Source organism: Sorex fumeus, unplaced genomic scaffold, assembly GCF_029834395.1.
Source record: "Sorex fumeus unplaced genomic scaffold, SorFum_2.1 ptg000063l, whole genome shotgun sequence".
NCBI classification, from domain to species: domain Eukaryota; kingdom Metazoa; phylum Chordata; class Mammalia; order Eulipotyphla; family Soricidae; genus Sorex; species Sorex fumeus.
Window position 1 is genome coordinate 423,993 of NW_026606120.1, and position 26,982 is coordinate 450,974.

Sequence of the window (26,982 nt, forward strand, 5' to 3'; positions counted from 1 at the left end):
GTGAAGTGATGGTTCTTGAAAGCCTTCATAGGTTTATTTATTTCTTTGAAATTGGTACATTTACATTAGGCTTGAGCTGTATTGATTAAAATAAGTTTTTCTTTTGTTCTCAGATTGTGTGTTGAAAGATGGCTCAGTGCATCCCCAGAGGCTTGGAGATAGTAGCTGTGATGGTGACTCTAGTGGGGTGGAGCACTCCAGTGACTGAGAGCAGAGACACTCCAAGTAAGTGCAGACTCCACAGCCACTACTTTGGGGGAAAGGCGATGAGGGCCCTTTGGGTTTGATTAGTGGAATCTTTGATCTTAGAAAACAATCTTCATTCACGAATTTCCTCTTGGGAAAAGAGAGCTATTTTACAATCTTATTAGTGGTAAGGTGAGGATAATCCTCATTTCAAGATCTAAAGCTGGGTGGGTTATTGGGAGGAGACACAATCACTTGGGAGTGTTCACTACCAACAAATACAGGATAAGATGATTTTTTTAATAACCAATGATTTCCAACAGAGAACACACAGTAGTCCGTGTGATTTGCTTTGACTAAATGCTGTTGGATTTTAGGTTGCGGAAACACAGGTTTGCAGTAATCTCAGGTGCTGAGGAAAGGGCTTTGCATTTCTGATTTGAGTGCAGGGCCTGTGGAGGCAAACTCAAGGTATCTAATTGTACCTGATTCCTGATAGGAACTTCGGAGGCTTTTGGGATTTTGTGATCAAACAAGGAATTGAGTGGAATTCAGAAACTTGTACAGACAATGGACTAAATTTGGAGAATGGAGAATGCAAAGAAAAAAAATAATACATGCTGAGAAACCATTTTAGACAGGGTTAGTATCTTGATATAAATTAGCTTCCAATTATTCTAACTCTCCATGTGTAGGTCTGACAATTTTTATACAATTATGCTTATGGTGAGTTTATTTGAATTAATGTACACAAGCTGGTAATTAGCATCGTTTAATCAGAATCCAATTGATTGAATCAGAAATTTTGTGGGTTTTTTTTTTTTGGCCTTTTGGGTCATCCCCTAAGGTGCAAAGGTTACTCCTGGCTTTGCACTCAAGAATTACTCCTGGCGGTGCTCGGGGGATCATACGGGATGCTGGGAATCCATCCCAGATCTGTTGCATGCAAGGCAAACATTCTCCCCACTGTACTATAACTCCAGCAACTCTTGTGTTCTTTTCAAAAAGAAAATAATCTTTCACAAGACTCTGGCTGTGCAACCCTTTCTACTATGACAGAAATTGGGACCTCCTGCTGAGGAGAGAGAAGGGAAGGGAGGCCCAAGGAAATAACCTTTGTCAGGAAAGGGACAAAATTAGTTGTAGACATTCTGTTCGTTCCCTTGAACTACAGCGCTTAGGTGGATCCTTCCTGGGATTCCTATGGAAAACGAATTTTCCTTTGAGGTCCCTTTTTCTAATTCCAGGGGCCCAGACAGTCAGTGCTTCTGCCCTCTTTACTGAACTCACAGGTCCCCGGACTGTCCCCAGACAGGCTTTTTTCCCCCCCGTCCCCCACCCACCCAGAGATGGCCCTAGACACCTTCTGGCAGGCCTGGAGTCAGGAAAGGGGCTCCGGGGTCCCAGGGGTCTGTGGGTGCTCGGAAGCAGGTTTTGGCTGGTTTCAGGGGTTCGGATCTCATTCGCCTACCTGCGGCCCGGAGTGGCCGGGCTGGCCTTGTGGTCCCTGGCGGCGGCCTCACTCCCGGTGATTCCCGCAGGGACTGTAGTGGAGCAGATGAAGGGCCAGTGCTACTTTACAACACAAATGGGACACAGTAGGTGCTGACCGTGACCAGATACATCACCAACCACGTGGAGAACGTGCTCTTCGATAGCTACGTGGGGAGTTGGTGGCGGCGACCAAGGACAGGGAGCAGGACGCCGAGTACTCACAGAAGAACTTCCTGGAGCAGAAGCGGGCAGAGGTGGACACGGCTTGCAAACAAAACGATGAGATATTCCTCTCCATGGCCTTGAGCCAGGGGGTGAGCTCAGGGCGCCGGCCGCGGGCATGAGTCTCAGCAGGGGAGTCGGACAGGGGGCGCATCCGGACCCCACGCGAACCCGAGGGTGACCGGCAGGAGCTTGTCCGTGGGGAGAGGCGGGGACGGGGGCATTTAGGGGACTCGCCTGGGACCTTCCCGCAGGGCGTTACGGAGCTGCCCTGCTCTGACGCAGCTCTTGGTCCAGAAACAGTTTTAATACTCTGGCGAATTCCTCACCGAGTCTTGAAACGCTAAGGATATAAACTCATTAGTCCTTTGCGCCATCTATGCGGCAAACAAAATCTCCCCAAAGCCCATTTTACCCGAACCGCTGTATGGTCTGTTCTTAAAAACAGGAATTTATCTTGGAGGTGCTGTTACAGAAAGCGCACCACCAGAGGGGGGAGCCGTAGGTTTTTCTAGGTTCCCTCCCCCACCCTGTCCTCTGAGAGTATGTTCTTCCCTATATTTAATTCAGTGTTGATGGGTAAAAAATAATACTCTCTCAGGAGTCTTAAAATTTACAGATTAATCCTTGTTTCAACGCAGGTTCTCCTAACTTTTAGCAGACTTTTCCCTCCTTTGCTTTCTTCTGCCTACATCCCAATGTTATACAGTCAATATATAATATATAAAGTCAATATTTTTCTCGCAAACGGTTGCCTATTTTTTACCGCAAATCTGTAAGGAAAAATTTTTTAGAAATATATATACCTGACTGCAATTCTAGTCAGACAAGGCACGATCACGACCATTCTGTTATTCGTGGATTGCCTTGAACAGGCCCCAGTAACATCTCCTTCGTCCTAGCCCTGGGATTTTTAAAAGAGTGCCATATTCAAGGCTCTTTCAGAGTTAGGAGAATGAGACCTATCATTGTTACTGGTATTTGGCATATTGAGTATGCCACGGGGAGTTTGCTAGACTCTGCCGTGTGGGCAGGCTACATTCGGTAGCCTGCCAGTCTGTCCAAAGTAGGAATGAGATAATAAGATGTTGCGCGGCGGCAAATGGGGCCGCTCGCTCTTCCGGGAGCTGGAGCTGGGTTTTATAGTCTCTGAGTCTTGGCTGTTGATGGGATTACACAGCGCCAGGGTGCCAGTTGGTGGTGTGACACCCGCCTACTGGAATTTGGAGGATCTGGGTGGAGGATGCTCAGCCCCAATCCGAGTAGGCTTGGAGATCTCAGTCCCGGGACCTGCATGCCTTTGTTCCTCTGCCAGTACCTTCATGTGTGCGGAGAGTGGTCTCAGCATGGTGGTGGCTGGTTCTGGAGGTCTTCGGCAGCCGGAGCCCTAGTCGAGGTGGGGAGGGAAACTCAAGGCAGCAGAACCGAAATTAGAGTAAAAGGCCAAATTTAAAATTATGCCATTCAGTTGGGGTGCTGAGATCGCCAGCTGCCTCTAACAGTGTAAGTCCTACTTAAGCTTCCACTCTCACACCATGTTCTCAGTCACCAAAACAACCTCTGCAAAAATCTCAAAATAGAGTTTTACTGAAATCATTCATGATAATAATGTCTAACTGCAAAATAAGCTAGTCTGTTTTTTTTGGATTAAATTACAAAGCTGTTCATGGTGAGCCAGTTTTAGTCATACAATCTTCCAACACCCATTTATCTACCAGTGTATATTTCCCACCACCTATATCCCCACTATATCCCCAGGTTCTCACCTGCCTCCTCCCCGACCCTTGTCGGGGTCCTCTAGGTTCTCTAATGGCAGGCACTTTCCCTTTCTCTCTCTCTCTCTCTCTCTCTCTCTCTCTCTCTCTCTCTCTCTCTCTCTCTCTCTGTCTCTCTGTCTCCCCAACTTTGGGCATTATGGTTTGCAGTACAGATACTGAAAGGTAATCGTCTTTGGTCCTTACCTATTTTCAGCACGTAGTTCCTATCCAGAGTGATAATTTCCAACTATCTTGGTCATAGTGGTCTCTTCTCTATCCAAACTCCCTTCTCCCCCAACCAATCCTCCTGGCCCTTGTTTCTACTGCACCTGGGTATTACTCTCATATCCTGTTATGTCTGTTCCTTTCCTGACTCATTTCACTCAACATGATACTCTCCGAGTGCATCCATTTATAAGCAAATTTTATAACTTCACTTTTCCAAACATTTACATAATATTACATTGTTTGAATGTACCATACTTTCTTTAAACAGTCATCTGTTCTCAGACACTTGGACACTTCTGTTGTTTTCAGATTCTGGCTATTGTTAACAGTGCTGCAATGAATATAGTCATGCAGGTGTGCTTTTGGGCTCCTGGGGTATATTCCCAGTAGTGTTGCAGGGCAATATGGAAGCTCAAGTTCTAGCTTTCTTAGGAATGCCCATGTTGTTTTCCAAAAGGCTGAACCAGTCAACATTCCCACCAACAGTGAAGGAAACTCCCTTTTCCCCCACATCCACGCCAGCACTGGTTGCTCTTGTTTGTTTGCTGTGTGCCAGTCTCTGGTGTGAGATGATATCTCATTGTTTTGATTTGCATCTCCCTGATGATTAGGGATGTAGGGATGTAGGACCTTTTTTCATGTGTCTTTTGGTCTTTTGAGTTCTTTGAGGAAGTTGTTGTTCAATTTTTCTTCCCAATTTTTGATGGCATTTGATGTTTTTTTCTTGTAAAGTTTGATCAGTGCCTTTTATATCTTGGAAATTAGCCCTTTGTCAGATGGATACTAGTTAAATAATTTTTCCCAATCTGTGATTGTCTTTGCATCTTAGTAACCGTTTCTTTTGAGGTGCAGAAGCTTCTTTGTTGAAAGTAGTCACACATTTGTTTATCTTTGCTTCCATTTGCTTGTTCAGTGGTGTTTCGTCCTTGAAGATTCCTCTAGCATCAATGTCATAGCGAGTTTTGCCCACATTTCCCTCCAGGTATATTATGGATTTATTTCTGATATTGAGGTCTTTAATCCACTTTGATCTGACTTTTGTGCCTGGCATTAGGAAGAGGTCTGAGTTTACTGTATTCCCTTTTTTCTTTTTTCTATTTTTTTTTTTTTTTTGCTTGTAGCTGCCCAGTTTTCTCAGAACCACTTGTTGAGGAGGCTTTCCTTGCTCCACTTCATATTTCTTGTTGCTGTATCATAGATTAGGTGATTAGATATTTGTTGATCTGTGTCAGGATATTTAACTCTGTTCCACCAGTCTGCGGGTCTCTTTCTATTCCAATATTATGCTCTTTTAATTATATCTGCTTTGTAGTACAGTTTAAAGTTGGGGAAGGTGATGCCTCCCATTTTCAATTCCCCAAGGATTGATTTTGTTTTTTTGTGGGGTTTATGTCCCATATGAAACAAGCAATTCTTTAAAAAAATCTTAAGAATACATAAGATAATCAGCTATTTAATTAAACAAATATGAATGTTAAGAGAACAAGCAAAAATAAAATGAAAGAACATAAGATATTTCAAAGAACAAAACATACATGAAATATTTACCCTATTATTACACAAAGGAATAAGAAATATAATAAAATGAATATACGGATAAAGGATAAGACAGTAAAATGAGAGGAGTGTGGCATTACCAAAAGTAGTAATGTGAGAAGTTAGAGTGGCAGAAATATATTTTGTCAGCATTTTTAGTTTCAAGGTTCCCTTTTTCCCCTAAAAATTTATAAGCTTTCTTTTTTCTTTTTTCCTTTCTTTTAATAAAGATGCCTAGCTATTTGCTATATTTCATTTATTTTTGGAGCGATAGCACAGCGGTAGGGTTTTTGCCTTGTGCGCAGCCGGCCCAGCCGAGCCGGGTTTGATTCCTCTGCCCCTCTCGGAGAGCCCGGCAAGCTACCGAGAGTATCTCACCCGCATGGCAAAGCCTGACAAGCTACCCGTGATGTATTGAATATGCCAAATACGGTAACAACAAGTCTCATGATGGAGATGTTACTGGGCCCACTCGAGCAAATGAATAAACAATAGGAGGACAGTGCTATAGTGCTTTAATTGAATATCTGTGAGTCACAGTTACAAAACTTTCATGTTTGAGTTTCAGTCATACAATGATTGAACACCCATCCCTGCACCAGTGTACATTTCCTACCACCAATGTCCCCTGCATTCCTCGTCCGCCCACGTCCATGTCTTCTCTACCTCTATGGCAGGCTATTTCCCTGTTAGTCTCTCTATACTTATGGGTTTTATGGTTTTCAATACAGATTCTGAGAGGCTATCATGTGTGGTTTTTATCTACTATCACCTGGTGATTCTCAGGGGTGACTAATGGCTCTGTGCTCAGGAATGAGTCCTGGTGGACCTTGCGGTACCATATGGGATGGCGGGGATAAAACTCTGATTGGGCACGTGCTAGACAAATACCCTACCTGATGAACTATCGCTTCAGCTCCCAAAGTATAAACTTTTGAAATAGCTTTCCTGTTTCTGTTTCCAGATTGTGAATGCTATAACTTGTTTCTGAGTTCCCAGTGCTTACCAAATTTCTATTACTTGAATTAATTAATAAATGCACAAAGAAATGCAAAATATGGATATATTCTATGAAAAGGAGATGGCAGCTTAATAATAGAAATATTTCTGGGAAATGCATAACATATGGCTTCTGAGCTAAGATTAGACTGAAAGCTGACAGAGATGATTTGCTGACCTGCAGCATGTTAGATGTGCTTTTATTCTCAAATGGTGCTAGGTTGGAAGCCTGTTTGAGAAGCATTGCTATGTATGAAAGATTGTGATTGTGAGTGTTGTCCTACTAAGTGTGACATAAATATGTCTATTCAATGTGTATGGTGCTGCCTGCAGGTCAACCTGTGCCTTGGGGTGAGTGCTTCAGCAGCTTGATGGTGCCTACAGGCTTACTGATACCCCCAAATTGCCACTGTCCCTTTGACTGGACCCCAACAACTTGGGACCAAGATTCCCAAGAAATAAAATGTTAAAAAGTTAGGTACGTGGGAGCTATGCCCAGAAACCACTTCGGGATCAACTTTACTTTATTGGCCTTTTCTAACTCATTTTAAAAAAATTTGGAACTCAGCAATGCTTTAATTTTGTTTTCTTAAAGTAAAATTTTGTTATTTTTTTAAATAAAGTGGTGCATTTCTTTTCTAGTTAACAATTTTAAAAATCATTTTATATTTTTTTGTACACTAGAAATCAACAGAATAGGTAACTGAGGTTGTTGCTAAAATATGGTTCTTCTCACCTCTGAGATTTTTATTTCGGAGTCTGGGTTGGATTATGAAGATTCCAGGCTTAGAAGATCCAAGGCACTTTGAAATAATAGGATGGACTTGCAAACAGTCTCCTTATGGACCAACTGCATGTGTGTTCTTGCCTCTCCTGTGATTTCTCTGTACAGGCTGTCATCTAGTGGAAGGAATGCAGAATACATCAGCATCTCAATACTGATGGGTTTTCAGACTTTATATTAACATTGACTACTTGACAAAGTAAAGGCCCTCCCGTTGATCATCGATTTGCTCGAGTGGGCCCAGTAACGTCTCCATTGGAGACTTCGTTGTTACTGTGTTTGGCATATCGAATACGTCATGGGGAGCTTGCCAGGCTCTGCCGTAAAAACATTTTGATAGTGAGGGAAAGAACAGTCTTTGCACTTGAAAAATACAAGTCAGTGGTAGCAAATCCAGAGAGTACTTCCAGGGTATTTGTTTTTTTGTAGAACATTTTTTTGATTTAAACTTTGTTTTATTGTAAGATATGTATTTGACAGACTTGTGGATGAAGAGGCAAATATATAAATAATGATATGTAGTTGGACATATCATTATGTCCAGTAAATTGGAAACATTTGTAAAAGATGTTTCGTGTTGATTCAAGTTTTAGAGTATTAAATAATGATTTTATTAAGTCAATTGTATTTTCAAAATTATAAGTATGGAATATTCTACAAACTTGGCTTGTGTTTAGTTTTGACCACACCTGGTGGTGCTCAGGAGCAACTACTGGCTCTCCACTTAGTAATTACTCCTGGAGGGGCTCTGGGGGCCATATGGGACGTATGGGATCAAACCGTGGCTGCCTGCCTGTAAGACAAACACCCTGAACTATCTCCAGCCCCAGTTTGTATCTAGCTGTGATTTATGAGAGTAATTTCTGGACAGATATTAGCATAGAGCACCATAGGATTAGTTTTGTTGAAGCTCCACCTGAAGCTACATTTAAACTAAAGTCAGTTCTTTTTTTTATTGTTTAATACTAAAGCAGGCTGAACGTATAGCTTAATGGGTATGTCATTTGCCTTGCACACAGTTGACCTGGGTTCAATTCTTCCACCTCACTAGGAGAGCCTGGCAAGATAACGAGAGTATCTCGCCCTCATGGCAATGCCTGTCAAGCTCCCCGTGACATATTTGATACACCAAACACAGTAACAACAAGTCTCACAATGGAGACGTTACTGGGCCCACTTGAGCATATCAATGAACAACAGGAGGCCAGTGCTACGGTGCTTATTGGCCTTTTTTCAGAGACCCATAAAGAAATCTCAAAAGGCATCAAAAATTGCAGTTAATCTTGGCTGAACAGACTGGAGGAAATGGGAAGGAGGGTCGAGTCAGCCTGGAGTCAGACCATGCAGAGCCCTGGGCAACTGCTTGCAATCACAAGTCAAAATCGTCACCATATTTGGGCCAGACTCCACCATCTCAGGATGGATTTCACCAAGATATGATCTGCTGAAAATTTGGGTATTTGGGTTTTGTGACTGAAATCTCCAGACTTTCTCAGAGTTGAGATGGGTTACTTCCCCCCACTTCCCATATTCCAGGAAGCACTGGCAATCATTTCCATAAACCAACTCCAGCGCCTCCAAGTAAGCACTACTACTGGATTTGCTTCAGAGATTTAGATATAAATCTTGAAAGGATTCAAAAGCCTCAGAGCAATAGCGCAGCAGGAAGGGCGTTTGCCTTGCAAGCGGCCAACATGGCTGACCCAAGTTCGATTCCTCCATACCACTCAAAGAGCACAGCAAGCTGCCGAGAGTATCTCTCCCACACGGCAAAGCCTGGCAAGCTACCCGTGACATATTCAATATGCCGAACACAGTAAAATTGTCAGAATGGAGACGTTACTGGGCCAGCTCCAGCATATATATCAATGAACAATGGGAGGACACTGACAGTGACAGTGGCAGTTAATCTCAGACTTGCGCATGGCTGAACATTCTGGAGTAACTCAGAGAGGGGAAGGTCAGCCTGATGCCTGCCCACGCAGAGATCTCTGCAGCCATTTGCTTCTACAATCCCAAATCATAGCCATTCCCCGGCCTGACTCTACATTCTCAGGATTGACCTCACCTAGACATAATCTGCTGACGGATATGCAGTTGTTGTGACTGAAATCTTCAGGCTGTCTCGGGGTCCAGATGGGTTAACCCCTCGTTCTGAACTAACACGATGACATCTTAGTAGCTGAATAGAAAACCATAATTCAAAAAAGCAAAAAGATAGAGTAAGAAGGAAAGTGTAATAGAGGGAAGCTGGAGGTGGGAGCTGTTGTTTTGGGTGGTGGTGGGAGGGAAAGAGAGAACACTGGTTGTGAGAAATGTGCAGTGGTGGAGGGAAGGGTGCCAGATTATTGTATGACTGAAACCTGTTTATGAACAGCTTCGTAATGGTCAAGCTCATGGATATTCCATTTAAAAAAAATTGGAGTTGGAGAGATAGCACAGCGGGTAGGCGTTTGCCTTGCACGCGGCCGACCCGAGTTCGATTCCCAGCATCCCATATAGTCCCCTGAGCACCGCCAGAAGTAACTCCTGAGTGCATCGCCAGGAGAAACCCCTGTGTATTGCCAGGTGTGACCCAAAAAGAAAAAAATTAAAAATATAATTTGTATTTCATCCCTGCTTCGCTCAGTTTAATCAATGACTGAATAAATAGTACTACTCCTATATTTTAAAAAAGAAAAATTTCTATTCAGATTTAAAATCTGGCTCGTCTTTGCATTAAAAATATTATGTAGTTTGATGGGTTTAGCTTAATACTTCTCCATATAATACTAACCACTATGTACCTATTCTTATTTCTCAGTTTATGTAACTATTCCTGGAATAATGAGAGGGTTGAAAGTCTCACAGCAGCAGGAGAAAGTCAAGATTGCTACTGTTTTCTCTACTTGGAGGAGTACTGGGACCTGCAGAGCATTGTGTTATATTCTAGTTCACAGTAGTTACTAGAAATGGTCCTGATGGAAGGGAAAAGAAGTTACTGTTTATCATAAAATATTATTCTATGACCTATATAATTGTGAAATATACCTTTAAAATGCTTAATTTTTTAGCTATTAATAGCAACTGAGTAACTCTCTATTGCACTGTAAACTAATGAATGTGTTTATTCAAGTTAACAAACTGACTAAGCTTGGATCCTACTCAAAGATCTAGAACCTAGGAATCTTTTCACTTTGTTATCAAGGAAGGACTCAATCTCTTGTAATGATTTGATGCCTGATGTCTACCTCAGTATGTGTTTTTATGTCTGTTGCTTTACTCAGCGAAACCTAAAGTGACCGTCTACCCAAACAAGACAGAGGCTTTAAATCACCACAACCTGCTGGTATGTTTGAAGACAGATTTCTACCCAGGATAAGTGAATGTTCGGTGGTTCCAGAATTAGCAGGAGGAGACAGCTGGCGTTGTATCCATCCCACTTATTAGGAATGGGGACTGGACCTTCCAGATCATAGTGATGCTGGAAATGACCCCCGAGCGTGGAGAAATCTACACTTGCCAAGTGGAACAACCCATGCTCAAGATCCCCATCACCGTAGAGTGGCGTAAGGGACAGTTTGTTTCCTGTCACTGTGGGTCTCTCAAGTCAGTGGGCAGAGCTTCTTCGAGCCTAGTTTATTTTATTTTTTGTTTCTTTTTTGTATGAAACTTTATTTAACGCTTATGTATAATTTACAAACTAATTCACAAATGCTAGTTGAGCTTTCTGTGTCATTGGTTTCACTCACCTAGCTCAGTGGGCTTCTATGCATTTTCCCCAGGTAATTATTTGTACTTTACAGGGATGTCAGTTCTGTGAAATTTGGACATGTTACATGTTAAGCGGCAATATAAGTCACAAAGCTGGACCTTTTCTCTGGTGCTGGTGGGAGACTGTGTCGATATTTTATTTCAGACATCAAAAGTGAGCTGGATGAAACTACAGGAAACTTGACTACAACAGCATCAAAATAATTCTGATGTGATTTTCTTTCCAGGCATTAGGGATATTACTCCACATATTTTGGCCCCAGAACCCGGCTCTGATAGCTCTGAAACATTGACTATTAGAGTTTGTAACTGGGGCTTTAGAGTAAAGGTACATCAGGGACCTAGAATCCATTCCCTATTTCCCTCTTCTCTCATCAGCTCTCTATGTCTAAGAATTTATTCGAGGGTCTTACCATCTTATAGGGATTGGTACAAAGGAAAAACAAGGTTCTTCTGACACCTCCTGTTTCATAGTAAAGTTAGACTCTAGATCCTTAATTAAAGATCTCATGAGTTGTGGAGCAAATGCTGAGACTCAGACTTTGGTCCCAGGAGCCCAGTCTGGTTCTGCCTGGAACAAGATGCTGAGTGGCATTGGAGGATTTGTGTTGGGGTTGATCTTCCTTGAACTGGGCCACTTCATCCATTACAAGAACAAGAAAGGTAAATTCATCTGGGAAAATGAGGAAAATGCAGCAATGTCTCTGGAGATTCTGCCTCCAGATTGGCCTTTTTCCTCCTGACCCTGAAAGGAAGGAGGCAATGCTGCTGGTGAAATGAGTCAGAACAACCTTGCTGGAGACTTTGGAGTCTGATTTGAATAGTTAAAGGTAGCCATTTAACATTAGGGAATGTTCTAGGAGTTTCTCATTCTCCATAGTCTCAGTGGCTTGTTCCTAAATACTTTTAATAAGGCTAAGACCTTGTTACCTCCCTCAATTAGAGGAGTGGTGTATGTATTTATGTAAGCTACTCAGTCAGCGATACTGTAATCAGGAGATTTCCATAAAACAACCAAACTGGAAACCGTGCCTGTTAAGGTGAGAGGCTGTTGGGAGAGAGGGAACTTGGGGACAGTTGATTCTGGTAGTTGAATGGCGAAGGAACAAGATATGCCTGAAACTCTACTATAAAAATCTTTGTCACTAATGGTAACTTATTAGTAAAACAAAGAAAAGGAAAGAAAAAGAAGAAGGTTGGAATGTTGACTTAGTCTAGTGGCAGTTTTATTTCTTGCACGAGGGTAGGGTAGGGGATTTAGTTTCTGGTGAAGAAGGTCTTGTAGTAGATGGCTAGGGAAGAAGAAAAATTCAGTTGTGTTCCAAATGTCACTTCTGTTTGGGGTAAATGAAAAACTGTTGATTTGAGTAATGAAACCTTTGTCACTCTAACTGCCTTTTGTAGGACCTCATGGGTCTTTGCCAACAGGTACTCTTTTTTTTGCTCTGATTCAACGTGGGGTTGGGGAAGGAATAAGTAAAGAGGAAAGCATGTAAGGTGAACATATCAGACACAGTGACCTCAACTTGTGACATATTTCCCCTTACAAAATCGACAGTTAGTAGAGAATCATACTTAGTTTCTATAGAAACTGCTGAGCTTCTTCCTTCAGAAGAGGACACACATTGGTGGGATCTTTCTATGAAACTTGCAGTCAGAGATACAGCTTGGGTGTTAGGTATTAGAATTTTCAATACAGTGTTCACATATTGGTGCTACTTCCTGTGTGTAGTTACAGATGATTGTATATTGGCGTAGAGAGGTAGTATAGAGGGTAGAGTGCTTGCCTTGCCTTGCAGACTACTATCCTGGGTTCCAATTCCAGTACCCCAAGTAATTCCTTGAGCTAAGCAGGGTGTGATCTCTGAGCAGCAAACTCAAAGTAAATTTTGAAAACTGCTGTGTATGTCCCACGCACAAAAAAAGAAATAGAAACAAAAATGTGAAAGTAGCAACTAAAAGTGGAAATTAGCTACTATTGGTGTAAAAGTTGAATTTTAATTAGATTTATAAAAAAATTGAAGTCTTCATATCCTTCAGCCAGATAACAATTCTGCTTCCCACCATTCAGAACAGATCTGTTAGTTGCCATTTGATTTTTAGATAAATTGATCTTAACTCAGATGTCATGGGAAGTGAAGACCATGTGAGAGGGCCCTCAGCTTCCTCGATCTGATTTCTCTAAGGGGAGGAAAGAGGTTCCATTCCTCGGGGTGCACTATGCTCATCACTCTCTCTTCTACAGGGCTCCTGCACTGACTCCTGATGATCTCCTGAAGGTCTTTGATGGATACTTCTTTCTCCTCTTCTGTAATACCTGCCTGTAACTGCCCATATTCCAGTTGCCTGCAAGTTTCTGTCTCTGAGATTGGAAACCTCTGACTCTGTGACAGTCATTAAAAAGGTAAAGGTAAAAGGCCCTTCCGTTGATCGTCGATTTGCTCGAGCGGGCCCAGTAACGTCTCCATTGGAGACTTTGTTGTTACTGTGTTTGGCATATCGAATACTCTCGGTAGCTTGCCGGGCTCTCCGAGAGGGGCGGAGGAATCGAACTCGGGTCGGCCATGTTGGCTGCTTGTAAGGCGAACGCCCTACCGCTGTGCTATCGCTCCAGTGACAGTCATTACTTCCTGTAATCTCTACAAGGAGAGCCGGACTGTGAAGTTTCATCCTGCACTGACCCCAGAGCCTGTTTGTGCTGCAGCAATGAAGACAATGGCTTTTTCTGTCCCATTGTGTGTCCAATTGCTGTGAAAGACAAGCAATTTAAACTATATACCAGGCTATAGAGATTTACAGAATTAAACACAATTATGAATAGTATAAATCATGAGATTTCTAATTTATGCAAATTAGATTTTAAATTGATATCACATTATATTAATCACTTAATCACTTAACTTCCCGTTAGTCGTCGATTTGCTCGAGCGGGCGCCAGTAACGTCTCCATTTGTCCCTGTCGCGTGCTAGTGTAGCCCAATGGCATCTCTTCGCTCCGGGAACATGGAGGGCCTCAAACCGATCGTTCATGATCTTGACAAAGAAGTCTGACCATCTGGTAGGTGGGCGGCCACGCGGTCTCTTGACATCCCGTGGAATCCAATCAGTAACAGCTCTAGTCCAACGGTCGTCTTTAAATCTCATTACGTGACCAGCCCATCTGATTTTCGACACCTTGGCAAATGAGACAGCGTCCCTGATCCTTGATAGCCGACGGATGTCAGAACTCCGGATTCGTTCTCTCATTTGAGTGAAACGTGATATTCCAAGCATAGCTCTTTCTATTCTTCTTTGGGAGACCTGAATGGCGTTCTCATCTTGTTTGCGTAGGGCCCAGGTCTCTGAGGCATATGTTAATATAATCACATTATATTAGTTTTGGTTTATAATACTTATTTGTGAGTGGATTTACAAGAAGGTAGTTCCAAAAAAGAAATTGCCAGTGGAAAATAAATGTTTGCAGAGTTGATTGTTTATTCTCATTAGTAATTAGAGAAATAGAAGCAAAACATTCCGTGAAACACTACTCATGTCCTCCAGACAGGTGGAACGTAAGACAATGTATGGGGATGTTGAGATAATACAAATGTTATGGCAAATGACTTGCAAGTAGTGAACTCAGAACTGAACCCAGGTCCATATGTTCTCCTAAGCATCACAGGGTGTGGCTCTAGAGGCCTTTATTTTTATTTGTTTATTTATTTGCTTTTTGGGTTACACCCGGCGATGCTCAGGGGTTCCTCCTGGCTTTGCAGTCAGGAATCACTCCTGGAAGTGCTCGGTGAGAACATATTGGATGCTCAGTATCGAACCTGGGTTGGCCATATGCAAGGCAAACAGCCTTCCCTCTGTGCTATCGCTCCAGCCCCTCTAGAGGCCTTTAAAGACTGCTCTGTGGCTTGAAATCTCTGGATCCACATGTCATGAGTGGTACCACATCCATTTGTCCTTGCACTGAATCTCCAGCTCTGTCTGCTGAGATCATGAGATGGTACCCTGGATTCCTTGAGGACTCCAGTCCTCAAAATGAAACAAAAACTAACAAGAATTGAGTTCTTGTGTAAATGGATCATGAGAGTGTGCCCAGAGAAAAGTTATTTGAATGAGAGTTATTTGAGAGAGAGGGGAGCACCAAGTAAAGGATATTGGGAGGATCCTCCCAGGATGAGAGATACATGCTGAAAATAGACTATAGACCGAACACGATTGCCACTCAATGCCTCTTTTGCAAGCCACAGCACCCAAAAGGAGAGAGAGAAAACAAAAGAGAATGCCCTGCCACTGGGGTGGGGTGGGATGGTGGGGTGGGGGGTGGGAGGGATAGTGGGAGCATTGGAGGTGGGGAATGGGCATTTGTGGAGGGATGGGTACTGGATCATTGTATAACTGAAACCCAAGCACAAAATTTGTAAGTCTACAACGGTACCTCATGGTGTTGCACTAATACAAATTTAAAAAAAAAAGAACTTTATCATCCTTCTCCTAGAAACGAGAAAACATTTATTTAAGAGTCATGGGCTGTCTCAGTGAGGAGATACTTCTAAGGGCTAGAGTACATATTTTGTGTATAGGAGGCCCACGTTTAATACCCAGCACCACATTTTAGCCCAAGAATTACCAGGAGTAACCCCTACCCCGAGGTTAGAGTTTAATTTCATCAATAAACATTGAAAACTTCAAAAAATAAAATATACAAGTTTATTAACTATAATCACCCAGATGTACATTATATAACAAGACTTATTTATTTCATAATTGGTAGTTCCCAACACCCACTAGGCTTCAAGAGCCCAAATTTTACAAAGATCCTTTCTATTCTGGTTCACAAATTGTCTTTTAAGACGTTTTTACAAACAGGAGCTCAAAATTATATGAACAACAGTTGGAGATTTATTGGAACCAAGGATGTAACTATTTTGAGATAGAAGTTTTATCTATTTAGTCTTTAAATATAGGTTAGTTACAATAGTGTAAACTCTCATGGATTTTAGGACTGAAATCAAGCACCTTCACCACTAAAACATCCCAGAACCTCAATCCCTGCCCTGATATCACTTCTAACCCCCTTTCCTTCCACTGCCACGTCCCCAAATTCATCACTTATCCCTCACTTCAACACTCCACGTAGTTGGAGAATTTCAGTTTTGCAATCAAATGAGAATGCTTTGCATTCATCCTTTATCAATTTTTTTTGTTTCTGAGAAATATTTAATTTCTTCTTTAGGTCTTTTTTTTTTTGAGAAAACACACACACACACACACACACACACACACATACAGAGTGGATTTACAAGAAGCCATGAAGTACATGCAAGTATCTAAAAAGTATGCATTGGAAATAGGCCCGTTTTGCAAAAAAGTGGGCTCACATCTCTGCCTAACGCCATGTACAAAAGTAAGATCAAAGTGGATTAAAGACCTCAACATCAGACCAGAATCCATAAGGTACATTGAAGAAAAAGTTGGCAAAAACCTCTATGACATTGAAGCTAATGGTGTCTTCAAAGATGTCATGCCACTGGCCAAGCAAGTGAAAACAGAGATAGACAAATGGGACTATCTTAAACTAAGAAGTTTCTGCACCTCAAAAGAAACTGTGACCAAAATACAAAGACATTCTACAGAATGGGAAAGACACATCTGACAAGGGGTTGATATCAAGGATATAAAAAAGTACTGTTTGAACTCCACAAGAAGAAAGCATCCAACCCCATCAAAAAATGGGGCGATGAAATGAATAGAAACTTTCTCAAAGAAGAAATCTGAATGGCTAAAAGGCACGTGAGAAAATGCTCCACATCATTAATCATCAGGGAGATGCAGATCAAAACCACAATGAGATATCATTTCACACCACAGAGACTGGCGCACATCCACAAGAACAAAAGCAACCGTTGCTGGCGCGGATGTGGCGAGAAAGGGACACTCCTTCACTGTTGGTGGGAATGCCGACTGGTTCAGCCCTTTTGAAAAACAGTATGGACGATTCTCAAAAAATTAGAAATTGATAAATTTTAAACTAAGAAGCTTCTGCACCTCAAAAGAAACAGTGACCAAAATACAAAGACAGTCTACAGAATGGGAAAGGATATTCGCCAACTACACATCTGATAAGGGGTTAGTTTCAAGGATATACAAAATACTGGTTCAACTCCACAAAAAGAAAACATTCAACCCCATCAAAAAATGGGGAGATGAAATGAATAGAAACTTTGACAAAGAAGAAATCCGAATGGCTAAAAGACACATGAGAAAATGTTCCACATCATTAATCATCAGGGAGATGCAGATCAAAACCACAATGAGATATCACTTCACACCACAGAGACTGGCCCATATCCACAAGAACAAAAGCAACTGGTGCTGGCGCGGATGTGGTGAGAAAGGGACACTCCTTCACTGTTGGTGGGAATGCCGACTGGTTCAGCCCTTTTGGAAAACAGTATGGATGATTCTCAAAAAACTAAAAATTGAGCTCCCATTTGACCCAGCAATACCACTCCTGGGAATATATCCCAGAGAGGCAAAAAAGTATAGCCAAAGTGACATCTGCAATTGTCTGTTTATTGCAGCACTCTTTACAATAGCCAGAATCTGGAAAAAACCTGAGTGCCCGAGAACAGATGACTGGTTAAAAAAACTTTGGTACATTTACACAATGGAGTACTATGCAGCTGTTAGAAAAGAGAAGTCATGAAATTTACATACAAGTGGTACTACATGGAATGTATCATGTTAAGGGAAATCACTCAGAAAGAAAGGGATTGACATAGAAAGATTGCATTCCTCTGGGTCAACATAAAGAAACAAAATAGGAAACTAACACCCAAGAATGGCAGAGATTAGTACCAGGAATTTTACTCAATGACCCGGAGGACAACCACACATGATAGGGGAAAAGGGAACTCAGAAAGAGAAGGGAACACCGAATAGAGGGTGTTGGGAGGATCCGCCCAGGATGGGAGAAGCATGCTGAAAGTAGACTATTGACCAAACATGATTGCCACTCAATGCCTATTTTGCAACCCAGAGCACTCAAAAGGAGAGAGAGGGAAATGCCCTGCCACAGAGGCAGGGTGGGGGGTGGGAGGGATACTGGGATCCGTGGTGGTGGGAAATGCGCACTGGTGAAGGGATGGGTGTTGGATCATTGTATAATTGAAACCCAAGCACAAAAATGTGTAAGTCTGCAACTGTACCGCATGATGTCTCACTATTAAAAAATAAATAAATAAAAAAATTAGAAATTGAGCTCCTGTTTGACCCAGCAATACCACTGCTAGTAATATATCCCAGAGAGGCAAAAAATTATAGTCGAAGTGACATCTGCACTTGTTTCTTCATTGTAGCCAGAATCTGAAAAAAACCTGAGTGCCCGAGAACAGATGTCTGGTTAAAGAAACTTTGGTACATTTACACAATGGAGTACTAAGTAGCTGCTAGAAGAAATGAAGTCATAAAATTTACATACAAGTGGTACAACATGGAAAATATCATGTTAAGCGAAATAACTCAGAAAGAGAGGGATAGACATAGAAAGATTGCATTCATCTGGGGAACTTAAAGTAACAAAATAGGAGACTAACACCCAAGAATGGCCCAGATTAGTACCAGGAATTTTGCTCCATGGCTTCCAGGCCAGCCACACATGCTAGGGGAAAAGGGAGCTCAGAGAAGGTAGCACCAAATAAAGGGTGTTGGGAGGATACTCTCAGGATGGGAGAAGCATGCTGAAAGTAGACTATAGACCAAACATGATTGCCACTCATTGCCTCTTTTGCAAACCACAACACCCAATAGGAGAGAGAGAATAAAAGGGAATGTCCTGCCACAGAGGCAGGGTGGGATGAGGGGTGGGGAGGTGGGAGGGATACTTGGACCCGTGGTGGTGGGAAATGGGTACTGGTGGAGGGATGGGTATTTGATCATTGTATAACTGAAATCCAAGCACAAAAATTTGTAAGTCTACAACTATACCCATGATGTCTCACTAGTAAAAATTAAAAAAAAAATAGGCCCGTTTAAAATACATTTTTTAACATTTTAAAAACAAATAATTAAGCAAAACTTTATATTTAAAAAGGAACTATCTAAGAAGCTAGTTCAAAAAGAAATTGCCAATGAAAAGTAAATATTTGCAGCGCTGGTTATTTATTCTCTACTATAATTATATACTATAATTATAAGTAATTAGAGAAATACAAACAAAACATTCTATGAAAAACTACTCATGTCCTCCACGGAGGTGGAACAAAAAGCAAGGTATGGGGATGTTGAAATAATACAAGGGTTATGGCACATGACTTGCATGTAGTCAACTCAGGTCTGAATGTAGGTCCTTATGGCCTCCTAGGTATCATTGGGTGTGGCTTAGATTAAACACCGACCATGTGTCCTGAAATCTCTAGGGCCACATGTCTTCAATGGTACCACATCCGTGGCCCTTGCACTGAATCTCCACTTCTGTCGGCTGTGATCATAATATTGTACCCTGGATTCTCTAAGGTTTCTGCTGCTCCAAATGAAACTCTAAAACATCAAAAACTGCCAAAATTGAGTTCTTGTGTAAATGAGTCATGAGTGTACACAGAGAAAAGCTATTTGAATAGCAGTTGGACACTAAAATTTAAAGTTGAACATAGGCATACTAATAATTTGCAATCCTAGGGGTTCCAAACAATTCCAATATTAGTACAATTCAGATGAAAAATAGAGAATCAAAGCTTCAAGATATATAAAAAAAACACTGGCAGTAACTCAAAAGAGTATCCAGATTAGATGGGTAAGTACATAATTGTGCATCCAAAAAACATAATCCACAACACAATAAAAATAAGTGTACAACTGCTCTAGAAAAGATCTGTGAGCAGCCTCCTTACACATAATGTTAGAAAAAGAAGCAAGGAAATACACATTTATTTATGGGAGATTTAAAGAAGGATATACTTATCTACGTTATATATGACTACATTCACAGATTATACAAAGTTGACAAAAGCAAAACAAGATTAATTGGGTCATAATGAACGTACTTCTGGGAAGTGCACATGGTGTTATGGTATCTTTTGATTCATAGTTATTCTGGACCCAATTATTGACTATTTGATATTTCTAATGTTTGTTAAACTTTATATATAAATGCTTGATATCATATCTCTATTATGCTACATTTCAAAGTAGTGTACAAAAGTGGGAATGTAAGGATCTGGAGAGACAGTACGGTGCTTACCTTGCATATGGTCTATCTGAATTTAGGAGTGACCCCTAAGTACAGGGTCAGGAGTAGTAAGTTCTTAGCACTGCTAAGCATAGTACAGAAAATCAAAAACAAAAAAACCATGTAAGAAAAAAAATGAAATTTTCGTAATTTAAAAAAATGAAGTGAGGAGATTTGTGTAATGATGCCATATAGAATTTGGGATTCAGGGGATACGAAATAATTGTTCTTCATATTGGTATCAATCATTCTATGGTCGTAATTATGATCTGGGCACTTTGTGCAAACTAACTCAGAATTAGTAATAATCATTCCATGCATTTGTTCCCTACTTAGTTTGAAATAAAAATCTCATACTCCAAAAAGGCAGCTCAGATAGAGAAGGGAGACCAAATAAAGGGTGTTGGGAGGATCCTCCCTTTCAGTATGCATCTCCCATCTCCCAAGATGGGAGATGCATGCTGAAAGTAAACTATAGACCAAACATGATTGCCACACAATGCCTCTTTTGCAAACCACAGCGCCCAAAATAGAGAACAATAGGGAATGCCCTGCCACAGAGGCAGGGTGAGACGAGGGGGGGGATGGGGGGTGGGAGGGATACTGGTATCCATGGTGGTGGAGAATGGGCACTGGTGGAGGGATGGGTGTTTGATCATTGTATAACTGAAACCCAAGCACAAAAATTTGTAAGTGTACAACTGTACCTCATGGTGTTTCACTAATAAAAAAAAACAAACTCATACCCCATAAAATTAATACTCTCACTCCTAGGGTATCAAATTGTGCTTTTCAGATAATAAGGCTACAGAGACCATTGTTGTCTAAATTTCTCAATCACTGACTCCAATAGTTGATGAGTATCATGTGACCCAGAAAATACCTTGGACTATGAATGTTTTTAATTTACTTTCTGAGACTTCTTAATACTTGTCCAGTGGATTCACTGGCATTTGTCTTGCTCCTGGCAGAGAGAGAGGTACCTTTTCTTTTTCTTCCATCTCTGAGACCCAAAAGTGAAACTCTGTTTCCTACTCTGCAGAGATTGGGGAAAAAAAGAAATATAGTTGAATTCTTCTCTGTGAAGGAAAAGTCTAGATTTGGATAGAGACCTTTGAAGACTCTGTGTTATTTGGTTAGGGTGTAATGCACCTGGCCATAAGCTTCCAGAGACTTAGTCAATTCCTAGATCTGGGCTCTCTGAAGAGGCAGTGAGCTATGGAAGTTTTCATCATCATTAGAACATCTATTACAAGTCCAGCTAATGTACAAGGGCTCCCGGGGATTTTCCCTCAAGTTTGAAAAAGGCAAATATTATCAAAGGTTGGCAGTTAGCACAGTTTCCATCAATTAAGCCTGATTGTCAATCTGCATAAGAAAAATGTAGGAATACTACAAGTTGATTGATTTGGTAATTCATAGGGAAAAATGCCAGGGAATCCAACAACTTTTGTTCTCATTGTTTTCTGAATAAACTTTTAAAAATATAGGTCCCACTCTCAGGGCTTCATCTTGACAGTGCTGACCTGGTAGTTTGTGGCTCTGGCAGGGGCAGGGCAGGTTGCAGGTTTGGGTGCCACCGAGGCCATACCTGGAGTCCCTAGGGGCCATCAAGGGTATATCCAGTGTTGCTGGGAGACTTGAGTAGTCAAGGACCGAACTCACGGTCTCACACTAAGTTTTACTATCTGAAAGACATCCCTGGGCCTCTGGCTAAATAGAATATTTGTTCATTACTATTTATTTAAAATTTACATTTAAAATTTATTGATTACGCCACGGGTATCTTGCCAGGCTCTGCCATGCGGGTGGGATGCTCTTGGTAGTTTGCTGTGGTTTCCAAGAGGGATGAAGGCTTTTATAATGCAGGGGTGAGAAATACTGTGTCACTCTTTTCCAGGAGCTTTGTACTATGTTCTCTGGATCTTGGTCATTGATGATATTACATGAGATTACATTGGGAAGGATGAATAAGGAGAGGCCGCTAAAATCTCATGACTGGGATGAATGGAGACATTCCTGGCGTCCGCTTGAGCAAATCGATGAAGAACAGGATGACACTGATACAATGATACAGTGATTTGAGATTTATATTTTAATGAAATATCATTGTTTACAGGCTGGAGCGATAGCAAAGCAGTAGGGCATTTGCCTTACAAGCGGCCAACATGGCCGACCAGATTTCGATTCCTCCGCCCCTCTTGGAGAGCCCGGCAAGCTACCTAGAGTATCTCGCCCGCATGGCACAGCCTGGCAAGTTACCCATGACGTATTCAATATGCCAAACACAGTAACAACAAGTCTCATGATGGAGACATTACTGGGCCCGCTCAAGCAAATCGATGAACAATGGGAGGACCGTGACCGTGATCATTGTTTACATACTTCAAAGATCAGGGAGTAGTGATTCCAAGGGAAGCAAGATAGATATGGAGAGAATTTATGGAAAAATATGATATTTTCCCATGGAATTGTTAGGACCCACTTAGCCGGAGAACTGCCATGACAGGCTATGAGTAAGTTAGGCCTCTTTCAGGAACAAGAAAAGCAGAAAACCCAGATGCTTTTGTCAAAGATTACATCCCCGGAATAAGATTAGATGTCTGGAATGTAACTGTTAGGGATCGAGCTGGATAATGAGGGCCAAAAGAAAAGTATAAGATCTTACTGAATTTAGTGCTCGGGGTCCTTGTTGAAGCCCGCTGCATTGGGTAGACACTTGGACCCATGCTAGGTGGAAAATAAACCTCGCCATGTGAATTGCATTCTCAGCTCTTTTCTCTGTCTTTGAGGGGTGGTTGACTCCAGACTCTAACAGAAAATATACACAAATATTTATATCCTTATGTATATAAAATTTTGTTGTTGTTGAGGCAACTGTTGGATATTCACCCTAAGTGTTTTAGGCTTCATCAGTGAATTACCCCCTTTTCTCCTCCTGGAGAAGCTTACCATGCTCTTGTTAGCATTGCTAATCTTGTTATAATTTATCTTTAACCTTTCCTTTGTATTTTTCTTCCCATTGTCTCAGTTCCTCAAGTCAGTCTTGGTTACTCATATGCCAAAACTTTCTGGTAATTTTGAACTCTGTTGCTTTTAAATTGAAGTGCTGTGTATTTGTACCTGCTTTTCTTTTCCCCTTATATTTCCCTTTTGTCTTACTAAACAGCAATGTTGCTTAGTTAAACACAGAAAGACCATTAATGCTATGCCCCTTATATTTGGGAGTTGGTTGACTCTGAAATATATCTATTTCTGGGCATAATTACTTTGTCATAGTTACTTGACTCAGGCTTCAGTTGCTATAGTTCCTAACACCGAAAAGGGAAGTTCTGCCATGGGACTGGGATAAACCTGTGGGCGAGTGGTAAAGCTATCCTGGCATCAAAATGGGACATTCCAGAAAACATAAAAGCATGGTCTTGATGCAAACTGTTATGACTTAAGAGACAGGACCCCCTTTGGGAAGCACAAGCTAAATTGGCCTGAGGACTTAGTTTGGAATTTTCTGTAAAAGCCTTGCTTGCTCTCAGCCCAGAGAACTAAGTCTTGGGATCTTTGGCACTTAGTGTGTTTATCCAAACGAGTGCAAGTATTGATGACTTATATAACTAGAGGGAAAGAAAAAAGCATTATATATGTCCCTGGGAGACAGTGTCTCCTTGAGTTAATCTCTGGAAGAGAATTTCCTCCACCAAATGTTTATCTACGTAAATGATCACTCACACCTATGTCCTTACCAATCCCAGGCCCCCTTTCAGATGTTCTGTAAGTATGCTAGCAGCTCTGCAATAAATGGGCCATTTTCATCATAAGTCTGTGGTCATCTCTCTCACTGTCTCTGTCTCTTTGTTGGGGAGGCCTAGAGAGATGGGGAGACAGCTCTGGGCCATGGTGAATACAAGTCTCAGCAGCAGCCCCTGCATTTTACTTTGTGAACTCACAGGCAACAATAGTTTTGAAGAGTGAAAAGATTTACATTGTAGGATTCAGATGTTATTGCCCCATCTCAACCCTCAGATTGCCTCTATCCCTCCACCTCAGTCCATTGCCCCTTTTAGATGCAACCCCTGTCACTGTCCAACCCCTCCCTGCCAAATTGCCACCAGCTCAGAATGTCCTCTCTGGGAAGAGGCAGGGGTGCCTCTGCCATTCGTTCTTGTCTTAAAAGATTTCCACATTTCCAAGGAATTTGGACTCCTGTGGTGAGATATTTTAGATGTTGTTCTGATACTGTACATTAGCAGTAACCACTCAATTTTATCTTATCTGGTGGAAATTGATTACACACTCAATTTTATCTTATCTGGAGGAAATTGATTCTCCTCTGGGGGAGCCAGCAAGCTGGGTGTACAAGGTGAGTTTTGGCTATTAGTGTATGCTTTTAGTTCATGATATTTTATGCAGTGTGAAAAAGCAGATAAAAGAGAGCAAAATACATAATTTTTTATTTTTTTCCTCCACCTACCTCTCTCCCTCCATAAATCTATTTTGTTTCTTTTTTCAATGAAATCACTGTGAGATGCAGTTACAAAGCTTTCATGATTGAGCTTCAGTCATACAATGATCAAACAGCCATCCCTCCACCAGTGTATATTTTCCACCAACAATGTCCCCAGTATCTCATCTGCTTTCCCCCACCCAGCCCACAGTTCTCCAACTCCTTCCTCTATGGCAGGCAGTTCTCTATGATTCTCTTCTACTTTGGGCATTATGGTTTTCAATACAGATACTGAGAGGCCATTGTGTTTGGTCCTCTGTTTACTTTCAGCATACATCTCACAACCCAAGAGATTCCTCCTATCATCATTGACTAAGTGGTCCTTTCTCTTTCCTAATTGCATTCTCTCCCAGCACATGAGGCAGGCTTCCATCTGTGGAGCAATCCTGCTGGCCCTAATCTCTACAGTCCTTGATTGTTAGTGTCAAACTATGTAATTTTATATTCTGCAAATGGGTGCAACCATTCTATGTCTGTCCCTGTCTTTATGACTCATTTCACTCAGTATGATACTCTCCATGTCCATATACTTATAAGCAAATTTCCTTTTCACTCTAGATCTGGATCCCCCAGTCCCCTCTTACAGCCTAGTTAAAGCCCCAAGCATGAGGGGTCTGTGCTTACACATAGGTGTGGTCACAATCAATACGGGTTCTTTCCAACGGGATGCTTCTTCTAGGACAGATTCTCTTTCAGCAGGACAACCCACCCACGAGCAGAATCCCATGGGGATGTTTCTCCTCTCCTTGTCCAACAAACATATGAGCACTCATAATATTAATCATTTTGTACAGACACAGTAAGAGATACACTAAGCTTATAGAATTGCTCTCCTGGGGTCATCTCGATCTTAGACTACAGTGCTCAGACCAGATTAGTCTTTCCTATCCCTAGGGAGTCATAGTCTCATCGTTACTTTTGGATCATGACAGCATTTGTCCAAGATCAAGCTCTTACCTCATAGTTAAGAATCATGGTGCTTTGGCCTTGTCCATTTCGATGTCAGGGTAGCTCAAGCTTGCCCTGGGTCCATTCAGTCCCTCGTCTGGACCCTCCTTTTCTGGTGCTAGGAACTAAGGGCAACCGAGGCTGAAGTCAAGGAAGTAGATGCCTGAGAGGGAAATAATATTTGAAGCCAATTAAATCCCAAGGTACAAAAGCATATTAACTGTCTTGCTGTATCTATACAAAAAAGGGTATTGCTTTAAAGTAAACTATTCAAAAGACATAAGGAGAGAAGAAAGGCAATCTTAACTTACAATACAAGTTCAATTTCCTAGAAGGATCTGACCTTACACATTAACAGAGTCTGATTAGGGGGAAAAGTCGATTAACTGGTTGGGGAAGAGAGCATAGAGAAGAGATAAACAGATAAACAAAAAAGTGGGAGTGAATTGGGAGCACTGTGATGGGTGTGATTCAATAAACCTAAGCTCCTTGTTAGGCAAGGGAGAAGGACAAAGCAAAGTTATCCTACAATATGGAAGCTCAATTTCTAGTTTTGAATAAATGTCTGTATTGTTTTCGAAAAAGGCTGGACCCGTCGGCATTTCCATCAATAGTGAAAGAGCAGTCCTTTTCCCCCACATCCAAGCCAGCATGTTAGAGTCCGGAGTCGACCACCACTCAAGGACAGAGAACAGAGCCGATAACGCAAATCATGTAGCAAGGTTTATTGTTCCAGGTAGCCGGGGTCCAAGTATTCGCCTGATGCAGCAGGTTTCAACAGGGACCCTGAGCACTAAATTCAGATAGTTTTTATACTTTCACTTTAGCAAGTAAGCATTACTTAGCAAGAATACATATATTTTGTTGTTGTTGTTGTTTTTATACCCCGGAGACCTAGTTTCATTCCAGCAATGTATTCTTTGACAAAAGTATCTTGTTTTTCTGCTTTTCTGGTTTCCTAGAAGAGACTGGAATCACTCAGAAGGCTACAAAGCCTGTCATTGCAGTTCTCTGGCTAAGTGGGTCCTAACAAGTACTGGTTGTTTTTGTTCTTTTGAAAGTGTACCAGTCTCGTTGTAGTTTTGATTTGCATCTCCCTTATGATTAGCGACATGGAGCATTTTTTCATGTACCTTTTGGTCATTTTTTGTTTGTTTGTTTGTTTTTTGAGGGTGTTACTGTTCATTTCTTCTCCCGATACTTTTTTGATGGGTTGGAAGTTTTTTGTTTCTTATAAACTTTTACCAGTTTCCTGTATATTATGGTTATATCCAATACCCATCCTTATCTGATGGGTATTGGGTAAATAATTTTTCCCATTTCCTGAGCTCTCTCTTTATTTTGGTCACTGTTTCTC

General features: G+C 41.5%; 1 protein-coding gene and 1 pseudogene across 3 annotated transcripts in view; both read left to right on the top strand.

Moving 5' to 3' along the window:
• LOC130035299 (rano class II histocompatibility antigen, A beta chain-like) overlaps positions 1 to 26,982 on the top strand; it is a 375,487-nt gene that overhangs the window by 253,664 nt on the left and 94,841 nt on the right. The window lies entirely within an intron of this gene.
• Positions 129 to 26,432, top strand: LOC130035804 (boLa class II histocompatibility antigen, DQB*0101 beta chain-like; annotated as a pseudogene).